General features: G+C 35.7%; 1 non-coding gene across 1 annotated transcript; it reads left to right on the top strand.

Moving 5' to 3' along the window:
• The first annotated feature begins 1199 nt into the window (after positions 1 to 1199).
• LOC118974582 (U6 spliceosomal RNA) lies at positions 1200 to 1306 on the top strand. The gene has a single exon (XR_005063931.1). It is a non-coding gene; the product is annotated as a U6 spliceosomal RNA (small nuclear RNA).
• Positions 1307 to 6748: the final 5442 nt, after the last annotated feature.

The following is a 6748-nucleotide window of genomic DNA, read 5'->3' as shown; positions in this document are numbered from 1 at the left end:
AGTATCATTTGGTCAGGAAAATGTTTTATATTAAGGAACTCATGTTAATTATATCTATTACAGAATTTGTCTAGAAAACAGTTTGGGTAATAAATGACTTTAAAATTGTATAATTGTTAAGAACTAATAAATACAGGTAATTAAAATCAAGTTTTTGATAAAGTGTATACACAAACATGTTGAAGTCTTAAGTGACTTGGAACATTAGAGTTTTGCTAGTTTAAATGGTGAATATTATCAAATATCTAGATAGTTTTATGTAACACAATATTAAAATATTAGTTTATCTCATTTTGCTTCTTTTCACTTTTTAACGCAGAGAAGCCAGAAAGTAGATTTGGATTTGTTAACAAAAATGCTGTGGGGGAACTCCATCCCACAGAGCTGTTCTGGCCTCTGTGTATGAGAAATAAATCGTCCCAGACACAATCTTGTTGTTCCAACTGGAAAGGGAGTGGTGATTCCCTCTAGTGGATACTGTCTCAAGCTCTTCTTCCAAAAGGCTTTTATTGGGAATTGTATGTGTAGGGGTATGCTGCATACATGCATAGCTCATCAGTCGATGTCAAAAGGCTATAGTCATACAAAAATGGGTATTATCTATAGATAGCAATAAAAGGAACACATATATGTGTTATAGGTCAGGATCTGTTAGTCATGCTGATGCCAGGGGGTCTTTAAGAAGTGTTACATGAGATAAGGAGTTTAATCCTTATGCTTTGAATTTAAACATCTGGTTTGTATCATCAGGGTTATGCTAGGCATCACAAGCTTCAAAGGATAAACTTTACATTTCAGGCCTCATTCTCACAGGAACCCTTGGCTTTAGAGTTCGGCCATGCCTACCACCTGAATTACCTGGTTTTCCAGAAAAAGTTACTAGCCCCTTTCAGCCTTGCTCTTTCAGAGTTATAGCCTCCAAAGCCACACAGAGTAATCCCCAACAATATGTTTTGTACTTTATTTGAAAGGAGTTTCTTGAAAATATAAATCTGTTTACCAAATGGGGGAAAACTGTTTCAAAAACTTATGTAATGTTCATAAAAGTGTCAATCTAAAGAATACTAACTACTTACTTTAATTGTCACTAATAATCATGGTTGCTAAGAATTAAGAATTCTAATTAATTTAGAAAGAAAATGTACAACTTAATACTACAAGGTATAAAGTGTTGAAACAGTTGTTGAAGAAATAGAAAATTGTTCACTTTGTCAGCATGCATGTTAAAATTTTAATCATACATTAAAAATTAGCAAGGCTTCTGCACAAAGAGGACACACAAATTTGTGATATGTTTCATATATTTAGTTGGAAACAGCTAAAGGGACAATATGAGGAACTTACTGTGAACTACATCACAATAAAAAATGACATAGAATCTATCAATAAGTGCCAGGAAGAAATGCAGATAACACCTTTTGAATTGAAGAACACAGTAGAAGGAGTTAAAAGCAGGCTATATGAATCAGAGGATTGAATCCTTGAGTTGCAGGACAAGATAAAAAATATTCCCAGAAAGAGCGAGAAAAGGAAAAAGGTTTAAAAAATAACAGAGTGGTCAAGGGAGCCATAGCACAACATAAAACAGTAATATATGTTTAATAGAAATACCAGATACAGAAGAAAAAGAGCAATTGATTAGAAAATGTCTCTAGTTCTTTAAATATTTATTTATGTACTTATGTATTTTTGTATTTTTTCATTTATTTTGTCAGAGAGGAAAGGGGGGGTAAAGAGAGGGAGAGAAATATTGATGTGTGGTTGCCTCCCATGTGCCCCCTACTGGGACCTGGTCTCCAACCCAGGCATATGCCCTGACTAAGAAATGAACAGGTGACCCTTTGGTTTGCAGCCCAGTACTTAATCCACTGAGAAACACCAGCAAGGGCATAAAACTTCCTAATTTGATGAGAGAAAAAAGTCACACAAGCCCAGGAACCAGAGTGGGTACTAAGCAAAGAGGCCACTCCAAGACACATCACAATTAAAATGGCAAAATTCAAAGACAAAGAGGAAATCTTAAAGGCAGCAACAAGGAAACAGATAGTAACATACAAAGGGGCTCCAATAAGTCTAATAGCTGACTTCTCAACAGAAACTCTACAAGCCAGAAGGAAATGGCAAGAAATATTTCAAGTAATAAAAATCAAAGACCTGCATCCAAGGTTCTTATTTAAAATGGAAGGCATAATAAGGAGTTCCCCAGAAAAAAAGAATGAGTGAATATACCTCCATCAAGTCAGCATTGCAAGACATGCTAAACAGACTGCTTTAAGAAGATGAAGAAAAAGAGTGTGATAGAAAAGAACACAGGTTCAAGGGGTGGTGGTGGCAATAAATAAATACCTATTAATACTAACCTTAAATGTTAATGGGTTAGATGCTTTAATCTAAAGACTCTAGCTGAAGATAAAGAAAACTTGACATGCACATATGCTGCCTACAAGAACCTACCTCAGAAAAATCAAACCTATAAAACTCAAAGTGAAGGGTTGGAAGGAGATATGTAAATCAGATGGACAGGTGAAAAAAAGCTAGGTTTGCATTCCTTATTTGCATCAGGCAAAATAGATTTCAGAATAAAGACCATAAAAAGAGACACAGAAGCACACTTCATCATACTCAAGGGTAGAACTGATCAAGAAGACATAAAAGTGTCAACATGTATGCACCCAACATAGCAGTCCCCAAATATATAAGAATAATCTCAGATAATTTCAAGAAAGATATAGACATCATCACACTTATAGTAGAGAATTTTAGCACGCCACTGTCAACAATGGAAACCCCTTCCAAATAAAGAATCAACCAAGATATTGTGGACAATGAACAAGACAATACAACAAATAGACTTAATTGATATACAGAACCCCCCCAAAAAATGGAAAATGCACATTATTTTCAAATGCACAGGGAACATTTTCAAAGATAGAGTACATGATAGGACACAAAAACAAGTCTTTAAAAAATTGAAAAAAAATTGAAATTATATCACACATTTTTTCAGCCCACAGTTTCTTGAAACTAGAAACCAATCTCAAGGAAAAAAACTCAGGAACAGTCAAATTCATAGAGACTGAATAACAAAATTTTAAGTAATGAATGAGATCAAGGAAGAAATCAGAATGTTCCTGGAAACAAATAAAAGTAAACACACTACAGCACAAAACAGATAGAACGCAGTGAAAACAGTCCTGAGAGGGAAGTTCAGAGCAGTGCAGGCCTACCTAAATATAAGGGGGAAATAAAATAAACAAACAAACTTTGCATCTAAAAGAAATGGAGGAAAAATAAACAAATCTAAGACTGAGAAGAAGAAAGCAAATAATCATGATCAGAGCAATAGAGCAATTAAATGCAATAGAGATATTAAGAACAATGCAAAAGGTCAATAAATCCAGGAGATAGATTTTTGAAAAGATAAACAAAATTGATGTCCACTTATCCAGACTCATCAAAAATATAAGAGAGAAGACATCAATAAATATAGCCAGAAATCAAAGAGGAGAAATTACAAATATTAACAGTGAAAAACAAAGAGTAGTAAGCAATTACTATGAACAAGTATATGCTAAGTAATTTAAAAACCTGGGTGAAATTGAAAAATTACTAGAAACATATAATCTTGAAAACTAAATCAATAAGAAGGAGAAAGCCAGAACAGACCAATAACAGCTAGTTAAATAGAAGCAATAAAAAAAACCCACCTCCCAGAACACAAAAGCTCTGGATCAGAAGCTTTCACAGGAGAATTTTTTCAAAAATATCAAAGGAAGAGCTAACCCCTATCCTTCTCAAACTATTCAAAAAATTTCAAAAACAGGGAATACTCCCAAACTCTATTTATGAAGGTAACACCATCCTAGTCCCAAAAGCAGATAAAGACACAACAAATAATGAAAACTACAGGTCAATATCCCTGATGTACATAGATACTAAAGTTTTCAACAAAATATTGGCAAGCTCCATCCAGCAATACATTAAGAGGGTCATACATTCTGATCAATTGGGTTGCACCCCAGGTAAGCAAGGATAGTTCAGTATTTGCAAATCAATAAATGTAATGCATCACATAAAAAGGAAACACAAAAATCAAATGATCATATATTGACACTGAAAAAGCATTTGATAAAGCACAGAACTCATTTATGATAAAAAACACTCAGCAAAGTGAGAGTGGAGGGAGCATACAACAACATAATAAAGACCATATATGAGAAACCTACAGTTGATGTCATATTCAACAGGAAAAAATAAAATTGTTCTCCCTGACATCAGGAACAAGACAAGGGTGCCTGCTTTACCACTGCTATTCAACATGGTCTTGGAAGTTCTAGCCACTGTAATCAGATGAGAAAAAGGAATTAAAAAAAAAAACACCAAGTTGGAAAGAAGGTAGTAACACTGTCATTGTTTGCAGATGACATGATAGTGTACATACAAAACCCAATAAATTCCAAAAAAAAAAAAAAACACCCTACTTGGCCTAATAAATGAATTCAGCAAAATGACAGATACAAAGTCAAAGGAAGAAGTCAAAGTCAATATGTAGAAATTAAAGGCATTTTGTATACCAAAAATGAAATATTAGAAACAGAAATTAAGGTAAATCAAATTTTCTATAGCAACAAAAAATAATATTCCTAGGAATAAACTCAACCAGGGAGTTAAAAGACCTCTACTCAGAAAGCTACAGAACACTAAAGATAGAAATTGTGGAAGACACAAATACATGGAAGCATATAATGAGTTCATGATTGGAAGAATTAATGTCATTAAAATGGGCATACCACCCAAAGGAATTTATACATTTGATTCAATCACTACAAAATACCAATGACACATTTCACATACATATAACAAATATTTCAAAAATTTATATGAAACTATAAAAAACCCCAAATAGCCCCAGCAATTTTGAGCAAGAAGCACTGTTGGGAGCTGCCCTGCCTGGTTTCGGGAGCTGTAACACCACCATGGCTAAGGCTGACTGAGCAACCTTCGGACCATAAGCTACTAAGGAAACAAAGCTTATCTCCCTGGCAGGAGCATTGCTTCTTCTCCTTTTTTTGTAACTGTCCCCAATGCTTGATCAGTTAACCAATGACGGGTAAGATTCCCTAACAGGGAAATGACCTAAGACAGGCATGATCACATGGAGAACCCAGGGAAGGATTTTGGGGGCAATAAAGAAAGGGGGTGATGGACCCTTTCCCCTTGGCTTTGTTGAAGCCTGAGTCCTAATTTCTCCAAATTCCTTGGCTATCTTGCCTCCTCTGCCTGACTTAGGCCTGAAACAATGACAGAGGGCAGTGCAGCCCTGTGCAGGAAAGGGCAGGGCCCCTGGGTGATTAGGCCTGAGAAAGGATAAGTAAAATCCAGTGAAACTTTGCTAACAAACACAAGATCCCCCACTTCCATTTGAAGAGGATCCTCTCTTTTCTGTAGGGAACAGTCCCCGTTTTTCCCATTGCTCTCCACTCACCAGCATTCAACCCCTCTCTCACATTCAATTCCACCCTCCTGTTGTTTTTGTCCACGGGTCCTTCACACATGTTCCCTGACTTGACCCTTACACTTATTTCCCTTGTGACCCCCCACCCCCGGTGAATGTCAGATTATTCTTCATTTCCATGCCTCTGGTTCTATTACGCTCACGCTCACTTGTTTTTTGTTTATTAAAACAAATGCTCTTATAACTACGAGTATTCTTTGCTCTTAGTTAAATGATAAAGGCCCAAGCAAGAAATTAGTTTTTTTCCCAAAGTTTTGTAGCCTTTTAGCTGATAGACCCAGACTGAGAAGAAGCCTTAGTAGTTCTTTGTATGCTATCTACTGGTTGGTCTTTACTGCCTGACAATGATTAATAAGCTGTACTTGTATTCATGTGCAAATTAAACCCAATAAAAGACTGTCTAGATAAGGATCAGCGCTCTCCCCCTGAGAGAGTGGCCAGGTCCTTCTGAGGCTCTCCTTCCTTGAGGGAGTAGTCATGCCATCCCTTTTCCTCCACAGGACTCAGTAGTCCTATGAATTTGTCTCAAGAACATCCATGACGCTGCAGACACAGCGGGCCAGTGCATGCATCAAAGAACAAAGCAGGAGGGATCCCAATACCTGATATCAAAATATTTTACAAGAACACTGTATTCAAAATAGTCTGGTACTGGCCTAAGAACAGAAAAATAGATAAGTGGAACAAAACAGAGAGCCCAGAAACAAACCCATGTATCTATGGTCAATTAATAGCTAAAGAAGGGAGCAGAAGCATACAATTGAGAAAAAATATCCTCTCCAACAAATGGTATTGTGAGAACTGGATAAGTAAATGCAAATAAATGAAACTGGACCACTGACATACACCACACATAAAAATAAACTGAAGGTGGATAAAATTCTTAAATATAATTTGTCACATCATAAAGGTCCTAGAGGAGAACAAAGGAAAATTTCAAATATCCCACACAGTTATATTTTCATGACTACACTCCCTAGGGTAAGTGATATAATAGAAAAAATAAACAAACAGGACTCTATTCAATTAAAAATCTTTAAAGATAAATAAAAGAGCATTAAAACGAGAAGAAAAGCAACAGTATGGCAAAATATATTTTCAAATTTTCTTAGACAAGAGTTTCATCTCCAAAATATATAAAGAACTCACACGACTCCACTCCAGGAAGACAAAAAGCCCAATTAAAAAAAAATCAGGCAAGGGACCTGAAGAATCACTTCTCCAAGGAGGATA

Source organism: Sturnira hondurensis, unplaced genomic scaffold (genome assembly GCF_014824575.4).
Source record: "Sturnira hondurensis isolate 20B ecotype Veracruz unplaced genomic scaffold, ASM1482457v3 Scaffold0019509, whole genome shotgun sequence".
NCBI lineage: Eukaryota > Metazoa > Chordata > Mammalia > Chiroptera > Phyllostomidae > Sturnira > Sturnira hondurensis.
The sequence above is the reverse complement of the archived record's forward strand: the minus strand, read 5'-3'. Positions and strand labels throughout refer to the sequence as shown.